This window comes from Bos indicus x Bos taurus, chromosome 5, assembly GCF_003369695.1.
Source record: "Bos indicus x Bos taurus breed Angus x Brahman F1 hybrid chromosome 5, Bos_hybrid_MaternalHap_v2.0, whole genome shotgun sequence".
In the NCBI taxonomy this organism is placed as follows: Eukaryota; Metazoa; Chordata; class Mammalia; order Artiodactyla; family Bovidae; genus Bos; species Bos indicus x Bos taurus.
In genome coordinates, this window is record NC_040080.1 from 101,052,455 (window position 1) to 101,077,874 (window position 25,420).

At 39.7% G+C, this 25,420-nt stretch overlaps 1 long non-coding RNA gene and 1 other non-coding gene across 4 annotated transcripts in view; one reads left to right on the forward strand and one right to left on the reverse strand.

Annotated features, from left to right (window-relative positions):
• Positions 1 to 25,420, forward strand: part of LOC113893300 — a 99,516-nt gene that overhangs the window by 18,651 nt on the left and 55,445 nt on the right. For all 3 annotated transcript variants that reach the window (XR_003511278.1, XR_003511280.1, XR_003511279.1), the window contains exon 2: positions 7,153 to 7,200. This is a non-coding gene — a long non-coding RNA (uncharacterized LOC113893300). The remainder of the gene's footprint in view (positions 1 to 7,152; positions 7,201 to 25,420) is intronic.
• Positions 24,019 to 24,091, reverse strand: TRNAK-UUU. Its single transcript has one exon. It is a non-coding gene; the product is annotated as a tRNA-Lys (tRNA).

Consider the following 25,420-nt stretch of genomic DNA (forward strand, 5'->3'; position numbering starts at 1 on the left):
AGGGGACGACAGAGGATGAGATGGCTGGATGGCATCACTGACTCCATGGACGTGAGTCTCAGTGAACTCCGGGAGTTGGTGATGGACAGGGAGGCCTGGCGTGCTGCGCCATGGGGTCACAAAGAGTCGGACACGACTGAGCGACTGATCTGATCTGATCTGATCTGATAGTATTTTGAGGACTTTGAGAAACATTACAGCAGGGACTTCCTTGGTGGTCCAGTGATTAAACAGTGTGCTTCCACTGCAAGGAGTGTGGTTCAATTTCTGGTTGGGGAACTATGTGCCAGGAGGCCAAAAAGTTAAAAAAAAAAAATAACTGTAGTAAAGAAGTTATTCCTTCTTTTAAAAGTCCAGTGCTTGTCAATCTTATTTAAAGATAGAATTATTTTCTTCTATAAACTGTTTTAGCAACACACATAGCTGTCTTTCACTTGAGAAAATTAAACTTAACTGACTCAACTCAATCTATAGTTATGTATATGTGAATATACACCTTTGTGGTGGTTGTTCAGTCGCTAAGATGTGACCCACTCTTTGCAACCTCATGAATTGCAGCATTCCAGGCATCCGTGTCCATCACCAACTCCCAGAGCTTGCTCAAACTCATGTTCATTGAGTTGGTGATGCCATCCAACCATCTCATCCTCTGTCATCCCCTTCTCCTCCTGACCTCAATCTTTTCCAGCATCAGGGTCTTTTCCAAAGAGTTGGCTCTTCGCATCAGAGAGCCAAAGGACTGGAGCTTCAGCTTCAGCATCACTCCTTCCAGTGAATATTCAGGATTGATTTCTTTTAGGACTGACAGATACAAAGATGTGTTCTCTGCAGTATTGGTCTCAGAAAATTAATATGTATACTAGGAAATACGAAACTGGTACACAAAAATATTATATGACATAGAAGGAGATAAGGGTTGGATTAGTAATAGCTTTCACTGGAGGTAACAAAACCCAGCTCAAAGTGGCTTGAGGGAATGATTGGCTTATGTAATTGGAAAGTTCAGAAGTAGGTCAGGCTTGGGGAGCTTGTTCTATCAGGATCCCAGCTCTGTTTCTCTTGCCTTTCTCTGGGAGTCAACTTCACCCTGGCTTGCTTGATGGGATCAACAGTTATTCTCCTAGCAACATGAGCCATATTATCTCTAACTTTCAAGTTCAAGAAGAGAATGACTTCAAGTGACTTCCATAGTCACTGGCCAAAAGTTCTAAGACTTGTGCTGACTGTGAACCAGTCCATGGGGCCAGGAAATTGTCAAATACCTATTGGTTTACAACTAGATTACCTGGATCAAAGATCAAGAGAGATGAGATTATCCCCATTGACATAGACCCCACTCAGGAAATAGGGATGGGCTCAATCTCACCCAAATCCTATGGCTGTTACCATAGATTGTGGGGCATAGAATGGATGTGTGTGCACGGGGGGAATGACCACAGTGTCCACTGCAGAGGGGTCAGGAAGAACACGTTAGTTCTGTGAATCCAGTCACTGGTTCATCTGTTGAGAATCTCGGTGGAGTAGCTTTTCTGATGGTTGTCAAGGGCATGAGTTGGCTTTGGATATGGAGGAGAGGAACAGTAAAGGGCAGTCTAGGAGGAGAGAACTGCAGAGGCAAGTCAGATGAGCAGGGCTTGGAGGAGTGAAATGCTCTTAGGCAGGTCCATTTGGATGGAATAATCACAACAATGTTTATATGGGAAAATTCAATCTGCATTCCAAGTATTCAATAATTAAAAAAAAAGAAGTTTTGAAACTCAACCCATTAGTAAATTGGAAACTCTCTGTTCTCTTGAGTCATAGCCCTACTACCATTTATGAGGTTTATGTTTCAAGAAGTATATAGTTGGCACATCCATGTAAAATCTTTATAGAAAAACTCCAGACTTGTTTGAAAAGATGCCAGGTTAGCACAGCTGAGTTGACCATTGACACATTTTATAGCAAAATATTTGTTGATAGGAATGAAATGAATTCCTTATCTCTCCCTAAGGACGCCTGTCATCATTTAGATGAGTGGTAAAATGCAGTTTTAAAAGTCAGATTTTGGAAGAAATGCTATGATTTTTCCTGTATCAAGTGTTTAGCATTTTATTTTGAGTAACTAAAAAGACCATCCTGCTCTTAATGTAACATCAATTACCTAGACTAAATCTCAAAGCTGTTAATAGATTGAAGTACATTAATAGTGTGAGTTAAGGAAGAAAGAAGAGGTGCCTGCTATTGTGTGTGGAGAGAGCAGATATGCAGTTACCCATCTGGTAACAGAAAAAGCAGTGGGTGCTGTAGCATGTTTTGAGCCTTTAAAAATATCTCTTTATTTTCATTTTTTAGAGAAGTCCTTACATTTGCTTTTTTAGTTTTTTTTTTTTTAATTGAGGTATAGTTGATTTACTATTCAGTCATAAGAAAGAATGAGATTTTGCCATTTGCAACAACATGGGTGAATTTAAAGGGTATTATGTTTAGTGAAGTAAGTCAGACAGAGAAAGACAAATACTGTGTAAAATCACTTAAATGTGGAATCTAAAAATTAAAACAAATGAGTGACTACAACAACAACAACAAAAAAGAATAAACAGATTCACAGGTATAGGGAACAAATTAGTGGTTACTTGTGGGGAGAGAAGAGAGGAGGGGAGGGGAAGATTGGGGAGAGGATTAAGAGGTACAGATTATCATGTATAAAAGAAGTAAGATACAAAGATATATGGTGCAGGGAGTATAGCCAATATCTTCCCACTTTTCATTCATGTTAATTTATACATTTCTTCTTTTCCTTAAAAAATCTAGCCTAGTGTTGTATGGAACGTCCTATGAAATAACAGTTGGACATTTTCATTCCTTATCACTGCCTTTGATGTACAGTTTGATCCTTCGTAAATAGCTCCCAGCTTTGGTAGCGGTCACTCTGCTTCCTCACTGCTTGATTCCAAATCTGTAATTACCTCTAGGTCCAAAGGCGAAGATTAACAGACCTTACCCTAATTGCTTGTTTTTGTAGAGTGTTAAAAAAGATTTGGGCTCCAGAAACAGAGCCAGACAGAAGGAAGCCTGGAGTTCAAAAGTCTTGTAATCTTTGGCTCCACAGGCCTATAAAATCGAAGTGTTGACTGAATGCAAACAGCCTGCAGTCTGAGAGGCCCAGGCCAAGAAAGGACAAGGGGACCATGGATCATTTGAAGAGGTGGGGGGTTTCATAAGGATTTGGACTGAGCTGTTCATAGATGGCCCCATTTGATTTCCCCTTCCTCATGAATGCCCGATCTAGAGCACTCTGCTGCACAACAAATCTTTTCTTACCTCCTGTGTTCCTGGAATTTAAGAATAAATGAGGCCTCTTGCAAATGCCCGGCATGAAAGGAGTAAATTGGAAATATTAAGGGATGATGGTGCAGTAATAATGTACTCTTGTTTCCTGGTGCCACTCTTGAGCTAATGGTTACAGGCTTGCAATTTGTGAGCAAGAAGATTAAGTTCAATATGAAACCGTGATTACAGGCAAGTAGGAGCAGGGGGCTCTTTTGGGAAAGTGTGAGGGATCAGTCACCTCCTCACCTCCAAGCACTACGGGTTACCGGAGGTTATAAGATTTAACAAGTGTGGAAAGTTTTGCTGGGTGAGAGGGCGTTTCAAAAGACGTCATCGGGAAGCTCTTTCAAGTGGCTTTCTTAACAACAAATCGTGCCTTCTCACTCTCCATAGGATTCTTAGGAAAACTCTGGGTATCTTTACAAAGGAAAAGTTTAAACTACATGTTATACCAGATTGATTTGTGGAATAAAAGATCAAAATATGATTTCACTTAAGAAGATGTAAGAGAATAGCACATTAAAGCTGGTTATAAAAAGATGCCAGAAGAACAATGGAGACAGAATTTGTTTTTAAACTAGGCAGAAATTGTAGCAGAATAATGTTTCCTTTCCTTTCTAAGCTGAATTTCTTGTCAGCAAACTAATTTTCAATTATTTTAGCAGCAATATATTTTAAACAAATTAGAAAATAGTATGCAGGATAGCTAAGTTGCTTCAGTCGGGCCCCATTCTTTGTGACCCTATGGATAGCCCCCCAGGTTCCTCTGTCCATGGGTTTCTCCAGGCAAGAATACTGGAGTGGGTTGTCCTGCCCTTTTCCAGGGAATCGTCCCCACCCGGGGATGAAACCTTCAAAATCTCATTATGTCTCCTGTGTTGGCAGGTGGGTTCTTTTTCACCTGGGAAGCCCTAGAAAACAGTATAAATGGAAATAAGTATTTTTTAATGTTTTCAATGAATCTGTTTTTTTATTTTTTATCTCTCCTCTTCAGAAGAAGAATATCTTCATTTAGAAAAAATTTTGTTTTATATTATTTCCATATAGGTACTTTCATCTTATTTTATCTCAATATTTGGACTTTTATAAAGTCAGGAGATTTCCTAAAATTACTCCTACATCTCTAATTCCTATTCATTACTACATTTGAATTTCTCAAGGGAGAAAAAAAGGTTTGATATTTATGTGTAAATTTTTTGCTTACAATTTGGACTCATTTGTGATCTTTTGAAACTAAATTAATTTGAGGTACAAATTTATAACGAGATATTTGTTATGGGAGTTGTGATTAATCCCATCTTTTTTTCCTCATAAGCAAGCACATCTGAATCTATCATATTCTAGAAGGCATTGTCTCTTTGCATTGGCAAGTTTCTGATCTCTGGAGAAAATTTTCAACACCCATTAAACAAAAAGCCTGAGAAAGTAGTTCTGGCCTTATCTCTTCAGAAAGAATTTCTTAATTTAATTCTGAATACAGTGATTGACTAGCCTGCAAAAGAATTATGTCAGTTCTATATATTTTGAACCCAAGTGTCTGGCAGCAGCTCTTTCTCCAACCCAAAGATGTGGGTCCCACAGGTAGTCAGAAAGAGGCTGGATGAAATGTGTGACCTGTGTGGCAGGGTTCAGGACTTAACTCACGATGATTGAGATGTGTAGAGAAACACAGCTTCTTTATTTTGTCTAGAGTCTGTCCCCTTCCTCAGTTCCCACCTGCTGGTTTGTAGGAAACATGAATTAAATTTCCAGTATGTTTTAAAATTAGTTCAGTCTGACAATTTAAATCACGCCTTTAGGCTGTCCTCAGTCTCTCCTATGAATAAAAATATTCAGTCTCAGAGAATTTCTGTTTCCTCCCTCCCTGTTTCTAACATTGAGTTGGTGTGAGTAGAAAGGGGAGTGTTGCTCAAACTTGTGCAACTGAAGTGAACAAGATTCAGGGTCTTTAAGGTGTGATGTCTTCTGAGCCCCAAGGTCATGGCCACTGGTTCCTGAATTCTCTCCCAGCTTTCAGAGCTGAGATCTGCAAAAGATAAGCTATGGGCTATTCTTTTGGCTCAGGAAATGCTACCGGTGTAGACTATGGCTGCTTAGAATCAACCACCAAGTCTCTGGCAGTTCCTCCCTATGGCCTTCTGTTCTGGGGGTCCTCCATAGCTGTGGAGACCTTATGCTTTGCTGTGATGGGCTCCATGGTTGGCTCTTGGATTTCACTGTGAATCCAAGAAACAGGAAATGCAGGTGGGCTGGGAACACGAAATCTCAAGCCTTCTTTACCTAACCACACTAAGGTTTCTTTTAGTGGCTGTATCTTAGACTGGAGGCTCTACTAAGTGGTCCTATTTCAGACTCTAAATTGCGAGTAGAGAATCTCACTGGCACTGCCTGTGTGACATATTACTGCCTTTCTTGGTGGAAGCCAAGATGGGAAAAAGTTGAAAGCTTGCATTTACTTGCCTTTGGTCTTTTGTCTTCTCTTCTCTCTCCTTTTCACCATCTATATACATAAAAGGACAATCTTCCTTCTACTTCCTTTAAGTCGAATCCTCTGTCTGCCATAGCGATGGCTTAGCTGTGAGAGGACAGGCATCCCTTCCACACTGCAATAGAACTCTAGGATCTAAATTCTTGGTATCCTAACGGAAATATTGAAGTGACCCGGAATCCTCTCTCTATGCAACGATATGTCTGGCACGGCTGTTGTCTTGGTACTTTTGCATCTCAGAATCTACTTATAAGTTTACTACACCATGAATTTGCTCTGCAAAAAATAAGTGTTTACCTTGCATGGACTGTATCATAGGCAGCTGCGATTTTGAGGATTTTGGAGAGTCTTGGGGAGTTGAGCTATGTTGGGTTAGTTCTTTTTTTTTTCTGCAGCTCCTTTCTTCAGCAATATTCTTGATATTTTGCTAATTTAAATGGAAACTAAATGCATCCTTATAATGTATGTATTTTCTTTCTGCCAAAATATAGCCTTCTGAGATGTTCACCATCTATTTCATCTCCCAGCCCATCAATTAGTTTCTATTAACTTATCCTTCTTTTCCCTTAAAGCACTTAGTCACAGTGAAATTATTAATATATATTGACATTTTTATTTGCTTGCCTGCTTATTTTCTCTCTCTTTCTCTACAATATAAGCTCAAAGAGAGGAAGGCTTTATCTTTTTTGTTCACTATGGTATTCCATTGCCTAGAATAGGATGTACTCATATTAGGGACTCAATAAACATATGTTGAAAGAACAAATTTACAAATGAATGAATGAATCTATAACCAAATTCTACAGTCAGTTGACTTTGCTTTTCCTTCTAGGTTCAAGGACTCTGCATATGCCCATTAATGATGGCTGATTGCCAATGACATTACTATAGATGACTAAGCAATCATATTCACTGAAGTTAATTCTGAGCTGTGTTTTTATTGCAAAATGTTTTGAGCCTGAAAATTTCATTGGTCCATGGGGAGTGTTTTCTGGAATTGGAGAAGTAGTATTCTGACTGCGGAAATCAATGGAAGATAAATTTATGCAACAGTCAACAAATGCTATAAACTCTTGATAACACTCTATTTATTTTTCATCATTATATTTTGGGACCAAACCCCACTACTTGACACATAGTAAACATTCATTAATGTATGTTGAATTGGTTCAGTATGAAATGTGAGTTCAAATCTTCCAATTGTGTTTTAAGTCTGCATAAATTACCCTGAAGTCCCTAAACCCCAGATAAAACAATACCATTCAAGATATGTTTACTCTAAAACACAAATATTGTACATTCTATTGTAAATTGATAGTAAATTTAGTTTGCTTCATTTTGTCTTAATTTAGGTCCTGCTATTGAGATACTTCACAGCCAGCTGGAAAAAGTCACTATCAGTAAGTTCTTTACCATTGACACGTTAGTCCCAACAGTTCCACTGTGCTTGGTTCGAGCACACTAGCTGATCTTAAAGCAGCAGAACACAATTTTTCACAAATTAATCAAGAAACACTTGTTATGGAGGTTGAGGATTTGCACAATCATTGCTCAGCGCTTGAGATGACAGATTAGTTAGATCTCCTACACTTGAAGGGGTTGACTACAAGAACTGTCCAGAAATTCAAGAATAAGTTGTTCCAAGCCTGTTTCTACAATGAACACACGAGCCCTCTGCTTTCTAGTACTCATGGCTATGAGTCATCTCAGCTGCAACCCCAAGCCATTTGGATCTCTTGGAAAGGCCTCACCTGTGTTTAGGGCCCAGGCTTGGGGAACCGAGAGCTGGCCAAATCACCATGGCCACAGGACTGCCGGCATATTCAGCCAGTTCTCTAGTAGTTCAGTGAAATGATTAAATTGAGTTATCCTAACTCACTTTTATGATGTCAGTAGTGCAGTTTGGGGAACACAGATTTAGACATAGAGTCAGATGGTGCTGTTATTGTCTGCTGATGTTTTGCTGGCATAAAAGTCACATGAGTTTTCCATCAATATAGTATATGATTCATACCTGGTAAGCCACTTAAAGCAAAGAGGGGCTGATGGAGAAAAGTCACTCTATTCAATTATACACACTGCTTATGCAGAGTACATCATGTGAAATGCCAGGCTGGATGAACCTCAAGCTGGAATCAAGATTGCCAGGAGAAATATCAATAACCTCAGATACCCAGATGATACCACCTGTATGGCAGAAAGCAAAGAAGAATTTAAGAGCTTCTTGATGAAGGTGATAGAGGAGAGTGAAAAATCTGACTTAAAACTCAGCATTCAAAAAGCTAAAATCATGGCATCCCATCACTTCATGGCAAATAGATGGGGAAACAATGGAAACAGTGACAGACTTTATTTTCTTGGGCTCCAAATCACTGGGGACAGTGACTGTAGCCATGAAATTAAAAGATATGTGCTCCTTGGAAGGAAAGCTATGATCAACCTAGACAGCATATTAAAAAGCAGAGATACCACTTTGCCAGCAAAGGTTCATACAGTCAAAGCTATGGTTTTTCCAGCAGTTATGTATGGATATGAGAGTTGGACCATAATGAAGGCTTTGCCCCAAAGAATTGATACTTCGTACTGTGGTGTTGGAGAAGACTCTTGAGAGTTCCTTGGACAGCAAGATCAAACCAGTTAATCTTAAGGGAAACCAACCCTGAATATTCACTGAAGGACTGATGCTGAAGCTGAAGTTCCAATACTTTGGCCCACTTGATGAGAAGAGCTGACTCATTGGAAAAGACCTTGATGATGGGAAAGATTGAAGGCAGGAGGAGAAGGGGACGACAGAGGATGAGATGGTTGGATGTCATCACCTACCTGATGGACATGAGTTTGAGAAAACTCCAGAAGATGGTGAAGGACAGGGAAGCCTGATGTGATAAAGTTCATGGGATTGCAAAGAGTGAGACACGACTGAGAGACTGAACAACAACAACAAATTCAATTACAAAATGAGTATCAAGCACTTATTGGGTATTAGCCATTGCACTTAGTAGGCCCTGAGAGAGGTAAAAAGAAGAGCAAGAAACAATTCTTACCCTCATGAATATATCTAATGTTAGATACATTTATGCTTTTAGACAAATAGTGCATATTTTAACATAGGAAGACAATTCAGTGTTTTTTGTTTGCATGTGGTATAGGATTGACGTTTAATTGCCTTAGACTGCAGCATTAAGAAAGGTTGATGAATGATTATTTTTCTTATCTTTTGGAACCTATAGCATCTCCTTACTCTTCCTTTGCTCAAGTACCAAAGCCATTAAATATAGCACTAAAATTTGCATGATAGAAATGGGTGGGTTTTACTGAAACAGATCAAACATATGAGTTTTGTTGAATTGGAATTTTATGTGTTTTTTAAACATTCTTTGACATCCATTTTCTGTGAATCTCTTTTCCCCTTAATATTGAAAGTACTCAGAAGAAAACCCTATCTCTCAAGTTTTATCCTTTGCTGAAGCCCACATGGTTTTCAGAGTTCCTTTCAGTTACCCATGTTATAAGAGTGATATTTTTAACTTCAAACTCTTGGTGATTATTTTTATTTCTCAGGACAATTCTTTTATCCACCCTTCTATCCTGCTCACCAGCAGAGAGAAAACAGCACCTTATAAGTCTTTCTTTCCTCCTACGGCATGTTTTATAATGCCAGTGCTCTTCACTTCAGCTCAGCTTCCAAATTTAATTCATTTGTTAGGCCTATTTTTACCTTGAGACATGAAATCTGAATGTGTTGCTAAACTATCAGAGAAAGTGCTTTTCTTTCTGCCTTCCATCTAAGGCAATGTGTGCTTTCCTAAATGGTATTATTTATAGCTGTGGGCTGTGAAAACGAAGCACAGACACGCTGCCTACATCCCCTGTCACACTTTTTTTTTTTGGTTAGAGTAGTTAGTCATTAGTACTGAATTGTTTGGTCACGAGCAGGGAGAGAGTGAAAATGTAAAATTAAATACCTTTCATTTTCATGGTTCTGGTGTGAAATCTATGGGGGAAATCCCTGAGTGGAGTAACCAGACCAAAGGGTTGCAGGTACGTGGTTTACTCAGTGTCTCTTGTCTCTTCTCTTCTGCTCTGGAAGTCTGTATTTGTGAATTTGTTAGTCAGGATAGGCCAGTTTATGTTGCAGTAACAAACAAGCCTTGCCCCACCCCCAACCTCAGGGATTTATAGGCTGATTTATTATCTTATTGGCTCAGTAGTAAAGAATTCCCCTGCAACGGAGGATATGCAGGTTTGATCCCTAGGTTGGAAACATCCCCTGGAGAAGGAAACGGCAATTCACTCCAGTATTCTTGCCTGGAAAATTCAGTGGACAGAAGAGCCTGGTGGGCTATAGACCATGGGGTCACAGGAGAGTAGGACATGCCTGAGCACCAAAACAAAACAAAACCCATCTTCACCATGCCTTTCCATGTTGGCCATTGCGCCACGTCCTGTCATCTGATGGAGCAGGCTGTACTTGGACCCCTTGGTGGTTGTAGCAGAGGGAAAAGAAACATGAACAGTTTGCCGGTTCTGAAAGCCTCTGTGTGACACCCGTCATTTCTGTTTACATTCCATTGGTTAAAACAGGTCACATGAGCGCTTCTGAGTCCATCAGAGCAGCGATATGTAATCTTCCTTCAGGGACGGATGCTGTAGAGAGGGCCCCAGAATATTTGGTGAATGAACTATCGCAGTGGGGAGTCACTGACTTTCGTTTGACAGTAGTCAATAGAAAGTAAGAACTTTCCAGGTGAGGACTGAATCTTGAGGTTGAGCTTGGCAAAGAACTAGTATCTTTTTTTTTTAACTTTTATTTTTTTTGGGGTGCTAGAAATAAGATAGAAGTCCTCATTGCTTAGAACACTAGGCTCTTGAAGGTCACTTTCTAATGTATTAACATATATGTTGTATCTATATTCATTGTGCTTATTGTTTGATTTACTCAGTTAAAAAAATAACTTCAAACTGTGGCATTTTTATGACTATCATTTTGTCCTTGCCTATTATCTTCAGGTTCATCTTTCACCACACTCCTGCTTTGGACTCTAGGCTCTGGCTGCAATGAACTATTTGCTATTCTAGAACTTTCTTTGAAATACCTTTAGCCTTGTCTTGTCTGGCTCACTCCTCTCATCCTGTAGGGCTTAAAGTCAGTATCACATTTCCTATCTTGGTTAGGTGCCTCTTTGCTCTAATAGAAGGTTGCCCATATTTATTGTTTCCATAACATTTATCCTATGGAAGTATGTATTGTTCGTCAGTTTTCTCATTATATGTAATTCGTCATTGTCTTGGGAGGCCCACAACTGCAGCCTCAATACCCATCACTGTCCTCCATTGACCCTGATGCTCTAACCACACTGGTCACCTTTCTTTCAGGCACCTTTAGTGCCTTCTCACTATCCATTCCTGTTGCCTGTTCTCTCTTATCTTCAAATACTGGTTCATTTTTATCATTCTGGTTTCAGCTTAAATATCACTTCCTTAGAGATGACTTTCTCAAGTACTGAATCTATAGTATCCACCCAGACTTTGACTATCATATCATGCTGTCTTTGCATGCTCCTTATCACTGTCCAGGACTTTTCTTAGTCTTCCATTTGTTTGTCACCTGCCTCCCTCCATTAGAATATACTCCAAGAGAGCAGAAACTTTCAGTTCTGTTTATAAATGTGTTACTGAGAATAGTGTCAGTATTACTACTAGTGAGTGAGTGAATTCGCTCAGTCGTGTCTGACTCTTTGCGACCCCATGGACTGTAGCCTACCAGGCTCCTCCGTCTGTGGGGTTTTCCAGGCAAGAGAACTGGACTGTTGCCATTTCCTTCTCCAGAGGATCTTCCTGACCCAGGGGTCAAACCTGGGTCTCCCACATTGTAGGCAGACGCTTTACCGTCTGAGCCACCAGAGAAATCCATATTACTGCTAGTTCAGTTCAGTTCAGTTGCTCAGCCATGTCCAACTCTAGGTGACCCCATGAATGGCAGCATGCCAGGCCTCCCTGTCCATCACCAACTCCTGGAGTTCACCCAAACTCAAGTCCATCAAGTCGGTGATGCCATCCAGCCATCTCATCCTCTGTCATCCTCTTCTCCTCCTGCCCCCAATCCCTCCCAGAATCAGGGTCTTTTCCAATGAGTCAACTCTTCACATGAGGTGGCCAAAGTATTGGAGTTTCAGCTTTAGCATCAGTCCTTCCAAAGAACACCCAGGACTGATCTCCTTTAGAATGGACTGGTTGGATCTCCTTGCAGTCCAAGGGACTCTCAAGAGTCTTCTCCAATACCACAGTTCAAAAGCATCAACTTTCACACCCATACATGACCTCTGGAAAAACCATAGCCTTGACTAGACGGACCTTTATTGGCAAAGTAATGTCTCTGCTTTTCAATATGCTATCTAGGTTGGTCATAACTTTTCTTCCAAGGAGTAAGCATCTTTTAATTTCATGGCTGCAATCACCATCTGCAGACATTTTGGAGCCCCCCAAAATAAAGTCTGACACTATTTCCACTCCTTCCCCATCTATTTGCCATGAAGTGATGGGACCAGATGTCATGATCTTCATTTTCTGAATGTTGAGCTTTAAGCCAACTCTTTCACTTTCATCAAGAGGCTTTTTAGTTCCTCTTCACTTTCTGCCATAAGGATGGTGTCATCTGCATATCTGAGGTTATTGATATTTCTCCCAGCAATCTTGATTCCAGCTGTGCTTCTTCCAGCCCAGCGTTTCTCATGATGTGCTCTGCATAGAAGTTAAATAAGCAGGGTTACAATATACAGCCTTGACTTACTCCTTTTCCTATTTGGAACCAGTCTGTTGTTCCATGCCCAATTCTAACTGTTGCTTCCTGACCTGCATATAGGTTTCTCAAGAGGTAGGTCAAGTGGTCTGGTATTCCCATCTCTTTCAGAATTTTCCACAGTTTATTGTGATCCACACAGTCAAAGGCTTTGGCATAGTCAATAAAGCAGAAATAGATGTTTTTCTGGAACTCTCTTGCTTTTTCCATGATCCAGCGGATGTTGGCAATTTGATCTCTGGTTCCTTTGCCTTTTCTAAAACGAGCTTGAACATCTGGAAGTTCATGGTTCACATATTGCTGAAGCCTAGCTTGGAGAATTTTGAGCATTACTTTGCTAGCATGTGAAATGAGTGCAATTGTGCAGTAGTTTGAGCATTCTTTGACATTGCCTTTCTTTGGGATTGGAATGAAAACTGACCTTTTCCAGTCCTGTGGCCACTGCTGAGTTTTCCAAATTTGCTGGCATATTGAGTGCAGCACTTTCACAGCATTATCTTCCAGGATTTGAAATAGCTCAAATGGAATTCCATCACCTCCACTAGCTTTGTTCGTAGTGATGCTTTCTAAGGCCCACTTGACTTCACATTCCAGGATGTCTGGCTTTAGGTCAGTGATCACACCATCGTGATTATCTGGGTCATGAAGATCTTTCTTGTACAGTTCTTCTGTGTATTCTTGCCATCTCTTCTTAATATCTTCTGCTTCCATTAGGTCTATACCATTTCTGTCCTTTATCAAGCCCATCTTTGCATGAAAGATTCCCTTGGTATCTCTGATTTTCTTGAAGAGATCTCTAGTCTTTCCCATTCTGTTGTTTTCCTCTATTTCTTTGCACTGGTCACTGAGGAAGGCTTTCTTGTCTCTTCTTGCTATTCTTTGGAACTCTGCATTCAAATGTTTATATCTTTCCTTTTCTCCTTTGCTTTTCACTTCTCTTCTTTTCACAGTTATTTGTTAGGCCTCCCCAGACAGCCATTTTGCTTTTTTGCATTTCTTTTCCATGGGGATGGTCTTGATCCCTGTCTCCTGTACAAGGTCATGAACCTCCGTCCATAGTTCATCAGGCAGTCTGTCTATCAGATCTAGTCCCTTAAATCTATTTCTCACTTCCACTGTATAATCATAAGGAATTTGATTTAGGTCATACCTGAATGGTCTAGTGGTTTTCCCCACTTTTTTCAATTTAAGTCTGAATTTGGCAATAAGGAGTTCATGGTCTGAGCCACAATCAGCTCCTGGTCTTGTTTTTGCTGACTGTGTAGGGCTTCTCCATCTTTGGCTGCAAAGGATATAATCAATCTGATTTCTGTGTTGACCATCTGATGATGTCCATGTGTAGAGTCTTCTCTTGTGTTGTTGGAAGAGGGTGTTTGCTATGACCAGTGCGTTCTCTTGGCAAAACTCTAGCCTTTGCCCTGCTTCATTCCGTATTCCAAGGCCAAATTTGCCTGTTACCCCAGGTGTTTCCTGACTTCCTACTTTTGCATTCCAGTCTCCTATAATGACCCTCAGTAGCCTCATAGGTCAGTTGGTAAAGAACCTGCCTGCAGTGCAGGAGACCTGGGTTCGATTCCTGGGTTGGGAAGATCCCCTGGAGAAGGAAATGGCAATCCACTCCAGTATTCTTGCCTGGAAAATCCCATGGACAAAGGAGCCTGGTGGGCTATAGTCCATGGGGTTGCAAGAGTCGGACACGACTTAACGACTAAACCACCACCCCTATAATGAAAAGGACATCTTTTTTGGGTGTTAGTTCTAAAAGATCTTGAAGGTCTTCATGGTGGTGGTGGTGGTTTAGTCGCTAAGTTGTGTCCGACTCTTGCGACCCCATGGACTATAGCCCACCAGGCTCCTCTGTCCATGGGATTTTCCAGGCAAGAATACTGGAGTGGATTGCCATTTCCTTCTCCAGGGGATCTTCCCAACCCAGGAATCGAACCCAGGTCTCCTGCATTGCAGGCAGATTCTTTACCAACTGAACTATAAGGCTACTGAGGGTCTTCATAGAACCGTTCAACTTCAGCTTCTTCAGCATTACTGGCTGGGGCATAGGCTTGGATGACTGGGGTCACACAGAGTCGGACACGACTGAAGTGACTTAGCAGCAGCAGCAGCAGTAGTCCTTCAAGAATCAAAATTAAAGCTTTTATTGTTGTTAAGCATTCAATACATATTTAATAATCTTAAAATAAATTAGTAAAACTCCAGAGATCTCCAAAATCCATTTGAAATCTCATCCTGCATTGATAATTTCCACTCACATTATCAGTCTTTCATAATACTTAGAATTTTTGAATCTGGTTATGATCTCTCTCATTTTCTTTCTATTGGTATATGTTATGCCCCTGATGATAACAGTATCTTTTACTTTAATTCCCCCTTTGACACAACAAAAATTTGGAAAAAGTATATTTTTGGGTAGATTTTATCTTATCAGTGGTATTATTGTCATAGATTACTCACATCAAAAGTGAATTTATCGAGTCAAAGACTCCTAAAAGATCTTCAATCACTCAGGCCAAATTTTCATGACCTTTTATGACTTAAGCCTAGAGAATTAATTTCCGTGACTCCATGGAAATTGTTTGAAATGAACTATTAAGATACTGCCATATGGTTTGGAATCATTGAAGATTTTTCCATGATTGTGTTCAAATATAATTTCTTGCTCTTGCAAATGAAACATGCATCAGATTTTGATTTTAATACCTTTCCACTTCACTAACAAGGTATATGACCTCAGACAAGTTAGTGACTTCTCCATGGCTTGACTTCTTCATCTCTAGGTAGGAGATAATAATATTGATCTCTCAGAGTTAAGAGAATTAAATATATTAATATGTGTGAACACCTAAAATATTTTCAGGAAAGAAGAAGGTGCTATATCATTGTGGGCTATCATTATTATTCTTTTTAATAATCTAATTTAAAATCAGCAGTGAACTTCTAAGAGATGTTTAAATTTTAAGTTTTTAATAGGTTGGACTTCCCCAGTGGTCCAGTGGTTAAGTCTCCAATCTCCCAATGCAGGCTAGGGGCACAGGTTTGATCTTTGGTTGGTGAACTAAAATCCCTCAGTTTAGTCGCTCAGTTGTGTCCGACTCTTTGCAAACCCATGAATCGCAGCACGCCAGGCCTCCCTGTCCATCACCAACTCCTGGAGTTCACTCAGACTCACGTCCATCGAGTCAGTGATGCCATCCAACCATCTCATCCTCTGTCATCCCCTTCTCCTTCTGCCCCCAATCCCTCCCAGCATCAGAGTCTTTTCCAATGAGTCAATTCTTCGCATGAGGTGGCCAAAGCATTGGAGTTTCAGCTTTAGCATCATTCCTTCCGAAGAAATCCCAGGGCTAATCTCCTTTAGAATGGACTGGTTGGGGTGCAGCTAAAAAAAAGTAATGCTTTGGTTCAACCTTCAAGGCTCTGTCAAAGCTGTGGCATCTCTACCCTTGCAAGCTTACTAGTAAAATTTATCTTCAGAGATTCTAGAATATAGTTTATGAAGTCTAAGTCGGTGGGGTTCAAACTGGGTTCTGTAGGGTTCCTGCTGTGGGGTGATTGGAGTGGGGAGGAGCAAGAAACCAAGTGTGTGAGATTTACCCCTCTACCAGCCCTGCTTTTTTTCTTGCTCTTTCTGGCTCCAGAAGAGTAACTTTTCCTGATTTAAAAAGTTAGGCTTTTGCATAACATTTTTGGAGTCTGTGCCTCCAAAAAAGAAGTGAGAGGTTTGAACACTATTGGTCTGGGGCAGTAAAGTTAATTGCTTGGGAGCTGGAGATGAAGAAGGGCAGAAATAAAGACCTCGCTTGGCTCTAAGGGTGGCCCCAGGATGCAAATACATCATTTGGGAAGATGCCAGCATTGTTCTCATCTGCTCTACTTTGTGCTTTCCCTCATGCCCCTTACCCAGCATTTGACCAACACCAAGCATTTGATACATTCATTACCTTGATCTTAGCCTTATCTTTGATACCAGGGAGATCAATATATTTTATTTTGTGCTATAAATATCACAACCTCTGTGTACCCCAACCAGATTGATGTCCAAATACCTAGTGTTCATGTTGATGAACAACCTTAGGTTAACTGTTTAGCATGTAGAACAAACAAAATATTAATAAAATGTTACATGTTTTAACTGGTTGTTATATGGTCATGTAAAAAGATGAGATGGTTGGATGGCATTGCCAACTCAATGGACATGAGTTTGGGTGAACTCTGGGAGTTGGTGATGGACAGGGAGGCCTGGCGTGCTGCAGTCCATGGGGTCGCAAAGAGTTGGACACGATGGAGTGACTGAACTGAACTGAACAGAAAAACATCCTTCACTGATGTGGTGAATTCATCCTTTCTCTCATGCAGATCAATAGGTAGGGAGACCAAAACCAAGAATTACAGAAATGTTCTGGAGGAGTTTTTCAGGAATTTGTCTTATCAAGGGCAAGCACTGGTCTGAGTAAGCTTGCTGCTGCTGCTGCTAAGTCGCTTCAGTCGTGTCTGACTCTGTGCGACCACATAGACAGCAGCCCACCAGGCTCCTCTGTCCCTGGGATTCTCCAGGCAAGAACACTGGAGTGGGTTGCCATTGCCTTCTCCAATGCATGAAAGTGAAAAGTGAAGTGAAGTCGCTCAGTCCTGTCCGACTCTTAGCAACCCCATGGACTGCAGCCTACCAGCCTCCTCCATCCATGGGATTTCCCAGGCAAGAGTACTGGAGTGGGGTGCCATGGCCTTCTCCAGATTAAGCTTGAAAAGATAGCATTATTATGTTATATTTTAGTCATATTCTATCCCACCATTTTGATCCCTCTGCTTTGACTACTCTTATGTGTTGACCTGTTTCTTTCTTCACATGTTTCTTTTTGTCTCCCTTTTCTTTATTCTTTCTTGCCTTCCTCATTCACCTGTTCTCTCTTTCATTCACTCATTTTCTTTTCCTTTCTTGGCCTCTTTCCCTTCCCCCTTTTTTTTTATTATTTGCTTTCAGTTTTCATATGGGTTAATTGAGAAATAATAACATTTGCATTAAATGTTACTGGTACAAATAATCTCCATGGGATAAAATTGACAATGTCTTAAACTGCACGTGGTAAAAATTGTCATTGATTAAAATTAATAGAAGAATAAGATCTTAACAATATTTAGATTTGCAAACTCGCACCCAGAAATGTTGAACTTGGTAGATATAATGGTGACAAAAGAAAAACTCACAAAGATTGAAAGAAATAAAAAAAAATTGATGTGACAAAAACCTTGTTGATGAATGAAATTATGATTTTATAATTTAGGTGGAAAACAACTAATGTCAATGAAATGAGCTCAGTTAAATAAAGAAGAAAATTTAAAAAAAAATTAAAAATGGTTACAGTACTATTTTGATCAAGAAATAAATTGCTCAGTGGTGTTTGTCTGGGACATAATTTCTTTCTTTTTTTTTGCTGGACTTCACAGCATGTGGGATCTTAGTTCCCCAACCAGGGATTGAACCCATGCCCCCTGCAATGGGAGCATGGAGCCTTAACCACTGGACCACTCAAGAACTCTCTGGGACCCAATTTCTTGAAAATTTGTTCAATATTAGCCTAATCTTATCAAAATGTTTGTACTGTAAAATATCCTCAGGGTCAAAATTTCTTTAGAGACAAAAATAGCTGGGTCAAAATTGTGAGGTTGAAATGTCCTATAACTATTATTTTGTAATCTGATTTTTATATAGCAATTTATTTTGTAGAATTTTCCATGTCTCGTTTGTCTATGATATCTCAATGACTGTATATTCCATTCTGTGAAAATACAATACTTTATTTAACTAGTCTTCTATTACTATAGATTGCTTTAAACTTTTTGCTGTGACAACTATTGTGAACAATAGGGATGGGTGGCACACTTTTCATAAGAGTACCATTTCTTGAATCTAATTCTGCATGGATTTCAGAGATAGATTTGCATGAAAAACTGCTGTGAAGGAAGAGGCTCTGCTGCTCTTTCTTTTTTCCTTCATTCAAGTTTTGGTTACCTGGCATTGACGATTATGAAATAAGAGACTTTCAGATTAAATTAAACCTTTTAAACTTCCAGTGTTGCCTGAAACTGTGATAGAATATGAGAAAGCATCTGATCTTGACTTTTGAAACAAGTAAATTCAAAATATCTCAACTCAAATGGCTCAAAAACAGCATGAAAAGATTGAAATGTCATATAGGAGCTGCTAGGATTCGATCAGTCAGAAATTATTTGACTTGTGCTTATTCCAATGCTATTTATAGTCAAAGGTAAATATAATTTTAGTTCTCTTTTTGAAACCACAAGCAGAACCAACTGTAGTTTCTCTAAGAGGCTAGAAGAAATGGATTGGGGATAAACTAATTTCTTACTCATTGCTTAGCATAGTAAATACAATTCATGAATAGTCGTTGAATGAATGTTAATGAAAATGGATTTTAATTTCATACTTTGTGACCAGCAAGATATTTACAAAGTCTAGCACCTAGCATATACTACTGCAAATTCTGGTATTCAACATCAATTCTTGCCAGATGAATGAAGAAACAAATACACACTTCTATTGCCTTGGACATCACTGAGTATTTAAAAAGGGTCTGAGACCAATATGATCACCTTGTAGCTCTGGTTACACTGAGTGGCCAATGGCATGGACTTGGGCTTGTGGTGAAGTTGTGCGGCTGGTGATGAAGGCTGTGAATGAATGCTGTGGGGAAGTTAGTTTGCCTTGCTGAAATAATCACTGTGTGTAAATCATCTACAAGTGCTAGGCACTCTCATTTTGTAGATGAAAGAAGCAGAGGCTGAGAAAGTTAAAATGAACAGATAAAAGGAATAAAAACTCTTTCGAGGTTGCACAGGCAGAGATTTAGCTGAGATATCTACCCACTTCTTTATGATCCCAAAGCCTGTGAACCCCACTACACCCACTGTCTCTCCCTCAAGTTTATAATCCAATAATGTTTCTTAAAAACACTCCTGCAGAAAGATGGATGGACCTAGAAATTGTCATGCTGAGTGAAGTCAATCAGAGAAGAGATGTCATATGACATCCCTTAAATGTGGAATCAAAGAAGAAATGATACAAATGAACTTACAAAACAGAAAGAGACTCACAGACTGTTGGCTGTACCTACTACTATGTTTAAAATGGGTAACCATCAAGGACCTACTGTGTACAGCACATGGAACTCTGTTCAATGTTATGCGGCAGCCTGGATGGGAGGGGAGTTTGGGGCAGAATAGGTGCGTGTATATGTATGGCTGAATCCCTGTATTGTTCATCTGAAACTATCACTACATTGTTAATCGTCTATATCCCAACACAAAATAAAAATTTTCAAAAAACAAAATAACTGAAAAAAAAAAAAAAAAAGCACTCATACTTCTAGTACCCAGAGAGAGTTGCTCCTATTTTCTGGAATTTTAGAAACCCAATCTGAGTTCAAAAAAAGATACTTGAGACTATACTTTCAGTTCCCTACTGCAGTTTCCTTTGTTTTTTTCTTTTCACAATATATTTGAATATTTCTTCATGATATTAAGTATCCTTCACTATACACTTCAGTGGCAACTTCCCCCACGAAAACTCCAAGTAAATTTTAAAGGTCTTTGCTGGGAGAGACTTAAAAAAAATAAATCTATCACAGTGTTTGGGGTAACATTTGACATAAAAGAGGTAACAATAATTATTACAGCTGTGTCTATTTTGTGCTAGGCATCGGGCAAGTTGTAACGTGGATTAATTCGTTTAGCGTTTGTAAAAGATCTGTGAAGTAATATTATCAGGATCCCTTTTCCATATGATGAGAGTGTCTAGGTCACTTAGGGTTAGTAAGTGGTGGAGGCAGGTTCAAACATGGCCAATCTGACTCTGAAATCCATGCTTCTAAACACCATGCTCATCTACCTAAAACAGACACGCAATAAATACTTGTTAACTCTAGGAAACAGAGAGTAAAGGTAATTAGGGGTATGTCTTGACATTTCTCGTGTACAAAAAGCCCAGAGTTCATCCTGATTGGTGAACTGCCTGAATTCTGGATTCTTCTGGTAGGCTTTTTAAACTAAGAAAAATCCATCCTTATTTCTCCCAATTTCTATTTGAACTTTTGGTCTATGAGATGGAATGCATGACCATCCCATGTCTATTCCCACTTTTTATTTTATTTTTTCTAAACTTAAATAAATAAGTTTTATTTATTTCGGGCTGTGCTGAGTCTTCATTACTGGGCGCGGGCTTTCTTTAGTTGAAGAGAGTAGGGGCTACTCTTCGCTGCGGTGAGCGGGCTTCTCATTGCTGTGGCTTCGCTTGTTCTAGAGCACAGGCTTTAGGAGAGAGGGCTCAATAGTTGTTGTGCAGGGCTTAGCTGCTCCATGGCGTGTGGAATCTTTCCACTCAAACCTGTGTCCCCTGCATTGGCAGATGAATTGTTAACCACTGGACCACCAGATAAGTCCCTCGTTTTTGGGTAGCCAAATCCTGGCTATTCCCAAATTCTCTCCACTATTGCAAGGTTAGCTTAGTTCTTGGGTCCTCCACAAAACATTTCCTGTATCTTCAGACCTTGCTTCCGATCTCTCTTCTTTGGTCTTTTCTCTAATGCTAAAATTTTGTCTTATTTCTGTTTATCTTTCTTAATGTCTCGGGAAAAATGCTTGATTCATGGAGGATAGGAAGTCAATATTCTTTTGTTGAGTGAGGATATGCCCAAATGAATAAATAAGACTTATACTCCTTTGCTGGAGAAGGCAATGGCACCCCACTCCAGTACTCTTGCCTAGAAAATCCCATGGATGGAGGAGCCTGGTAGGCTGCAGTCCGTGGGGTCGCTAAGAGTCGGACAGGACTGAGCGACTTCACTTTCACTTTTCACTTTCATGCTTTGGAGAAGGAAATGGCAACCCGCTCCAGTGTTCTTGCCTGGAGAATCCCAGGGACGGGGAGCCTGTTAGGCTATCGTCTGTGGGGTCACACAGAGTCGGACACGACTGAAGTGACTCAGCATAGCATAGCATAGCATACTCCTTTGCAACTGATTGCCAACTGCAGTAGTCTTAGCTCTGTAAATAGACTATAAGCTATAACTAAGCACTAAGGAAATAAAATCGCATAAATTGGAAACAGCAGAAAAAATACAGTAGAAATCGAGTAACAGTTACTTCAAAGTATTAAACGTATCAGACACAGATTGAAAAAAAGGCAAAGAAGAATCAACTTTGACCATTTCTCCATTCCCCAAGTGCCTGACACAACATGTGCTGTATTTGTTGCAGCTCAGCGCCGAGTACGTACATGATGGAAAAGATGTGAACTTTTTTTTTTTTTGACTATCACTTTGCCTCATTGGTTTCAGAGATTAAGACTTATTTTGCCCTTTTATTAGTTGTACTTTCTTATTTATTTATATTTCCTATTTGCCTGTTAAGAATACTTACTAAGGAATTGTTTTGAATGAATCATTATTTTCAGGGTTAGCAAAATTAAGTAATTTTCTTCATTTTAACTATTAATTTTAATAATTGAACTATAGATTCTTTTGGATTTCCTATTCATGTAATCATATTGTCTGAGAATAATGACAACTATATTTCTTCCTTTTTATTCTTAAAGTTTCCATAAAAGTGGTTAGAGGAGGTATCATTGTCTTATGCCTTGCCTCAGATGGAAAGCTTTCATACTGCATCATTAAGGAGGAATTCCCGAATCCTTGGTTTGGTGTTTATAATCATTATCCTTTATATGTTGCTTCTGTCCCAACTGGTCTCTATTTTTCATGAACCCTATTATATGGTAGAGTTTCTCACTGCATCAGCTGAGTGTCTTTCCATCCTTTTATGTCTCATTTTATTCTGAATGTTTCTTTTGATCTAACCCTCACTTCACAAATTTCCTCTTCAACTCATTTAATCTGTTGTTAAACCATCCATTGTATTCTTAATTTCAATTATTGTGTTTTTCAACAAAGTTTTTGGAGCTTCTATGTGGCTGTTTATTACTAGTGTTCCAGTTCCCTGTTGAATTTCTCAATCTTGGCTTTTTTCTTCATCAACAATGTAAAATAGTAAAATATTACACTTTAAAGTCTGTATCTGATAAATCTAATACCTTAAAGTAACTGTTGTTAGCTTATTGTCTATTTTTTCTGCTGTTTCCAGTTTATATAATTTTATTTCTCTTGTGCCTGGTTATTTTTTGTTGTGTTTAGTACATTGTGCACAACTGTTTTTAGAAATAATCTGAGGTCTAGGATAATCTTACCTTTTTTAAAAGAGAATTAATATTTGCTCTGCAAAGCTTCTGACTGTGTTTGTGATATGCTAATTTTCACATGTAGAGATGTTGTAAAGGTGTCCTGCAATCTTTAAAAAGCCTGTCTATTCTGAGTTCATCCTTAAGATGTGATGTTCAGGTCTCAACAGAGATCAAAGAGTGAGCGCTCCTTCTTGGTAGACCCTGGCCCCAAACTGTGTCCCCCTAACTCTGGCAGATTGTCAAAAGTACTCTGGCTCAGTTTCTCAGCTTCCCAGCCACTTTAACTGGAATTGGCACAAGTCTCCAAGGGGAAAAGTGGCCCCAAATAGAAAAGTTTTCTTTCTGGGTTTCTGCCTTTTCCTGGATCTTTGTCCTTTTTTTCAATGCTCCTTTGGCTCTTCAATGCTTTCAAATAGAAGTATTTATACCATAGAACTTGCCCTCATTATGTAGTCTGCTATTACTGGAATCAGGATGTCTCTGTGTTCTTGACTTTTGATTGTAAATTTTTTGTGCTCAGCTCTCTATACTGTTTGAAGGAGTGAATCCTTTGAAATTTATGCATATTCCTTTTTTTTTTTTTTTTTTTTTTTTAGCACTGTGAAGTAAGTTGCTTGGATATCTAAAACCCTGGCTACCTAAAGTGGACAAAATGTTGAGGGCTTGCTGTAGAGGTGACTGGACATGTTCACATGTACCAAAAATATAGCTGGAAAAACTAGTTATAAGACAAGTGTTGAAAACAGGCTATTAAAAAGAAAAGTGTCTGTCATATTTGATTTTTCTGTATCATGAAAATATTTTGTTCCTTTTCATTCCAAAATAGGTATATCAATGTTGGTTTTTCTGCTTAGAAAAAGACCATACTATCAAGATATTTCTATTCCTCAGCAACTCTGAAATAACAAATCATAGCTAATTAAAGAAAGAAAAAGAGCAAATTGATTTAGAGACAAATTTGGGTTTCACTCTTTGTGACCCCATGGACTGTAGCCCGCCAGGCTCCTCTGTCCATGGGGATTCTCCAGCAACAATACTGGAGTCAGTTGCCATGCCCTCCTCCAGGGGATCTTCCAAACTCAGGTATTAAACCCAGGTCTCCTGCACTGCAGGCAGATTTTTTACCATCTGAGCCACCAGAGAAGCAAACAGAGAGGTCCGAACAGGGACTTGAACCCTGGACCCTCAGATTAAAAGTCTGATGCTCTACTGACTGAGCTATCTGGGCATTAGAGATACCAAAGGAACATTTCATGCAAAGATGGGCAAAATAAAGGACAGAAATGGTATGGACTTAACAGAAGCAAAACATATTTAAGAAGAGGTGGCAAGCATACACAGAACTATACCAAAAAGATCTTAATGACCCAGATTACCACGGTGGTGTGCTCACTAACTTAGAGCCAAACATCTTGGATTGTGAAGTCAAGTGGGCCTTAGAAAGCATTACTATGAACAAAGCTAGTGGAGGTAATAGAATTCCAGTTGAGCTATTTCAAATCCTAAAAGAGGATGCTATGAAAGTGCTGCACTCAATATGCCAGCAAATTTGGAAAACTCAGCAGTGGCCACAGGACTGGAAAAGGTCAGTTTTCATTCCAATCCCAAAGAAAGGCAATGCCAAAGAATGCTCAAACTACTGCACAATTGCACTCATCTCACATGCTAGTAAAGTAATGCTCAAAATTCTCCAAGCCAGGCTTTAGCAATACATGAACCATGAACTTCCAGATGTTCAAGCTGGTTTTAGAAAAGGCAGAGGAACCAGAGATCAAATTGGCAACATCCATTGGATCATAGAAAAAGCAAGAGAATTCCAGAAAAACATCTTCTACCTTGACTACAACTAAAGCCTTTGACTATGTGGATCGCCACAAACTGTGGGAAATTCTTAAAGAGATGGGAATACCAGACCACCTTATGGTTTTTCCAATGGTCATGTATGGATGTGAGAGTTGGACTGTGAAGAAGACTGAGCACTGAAGAATTGATGCTTTTGAACTGTGGTGTTGGAGAAGACTCTTGAGAGTCCCTTGGACTGCAAGGAGATCCAACCAGTCCATCCTAAAGGAGATCAGCCCTGGGATTTCTTTGGAAGGAATGATGCTAAAGCTGAAACTCCTGTACTTTGGCCACCTCATGTGAAGAGTTGACTCATTGGAAAAGGCACTGATGCTGGGAGGGATTGGGGGCAGGAGGAGAAGGGGACGACAGAGGATGAGATGGCTGGATGGTATCACCGACTCGATGGACGTGAGTTTGAGTGAACTCCGGGAGTTGGTGATGGACAGGGAGGCCTGGCGTGCTGCAATTCATGGGGTTGCAAAGAGTTGGACACAGCTGAGCGACTGAACTGAACTGATTACCTGCCTCTGGAGAAATCTGTATACAGGTCAAGAAGCAACAGTTAGAACCAGACATGGAACAACGGAGTGCTTCCAAATTGGAAAAGGAGTACGTCAAGGCTGTATATTGTCACCATGCTTATTTAACTTATATGCAGAGTACATCATGCGAATGTACTGGATGAAGCACAAGCTGGAATCAAGATTGCAGG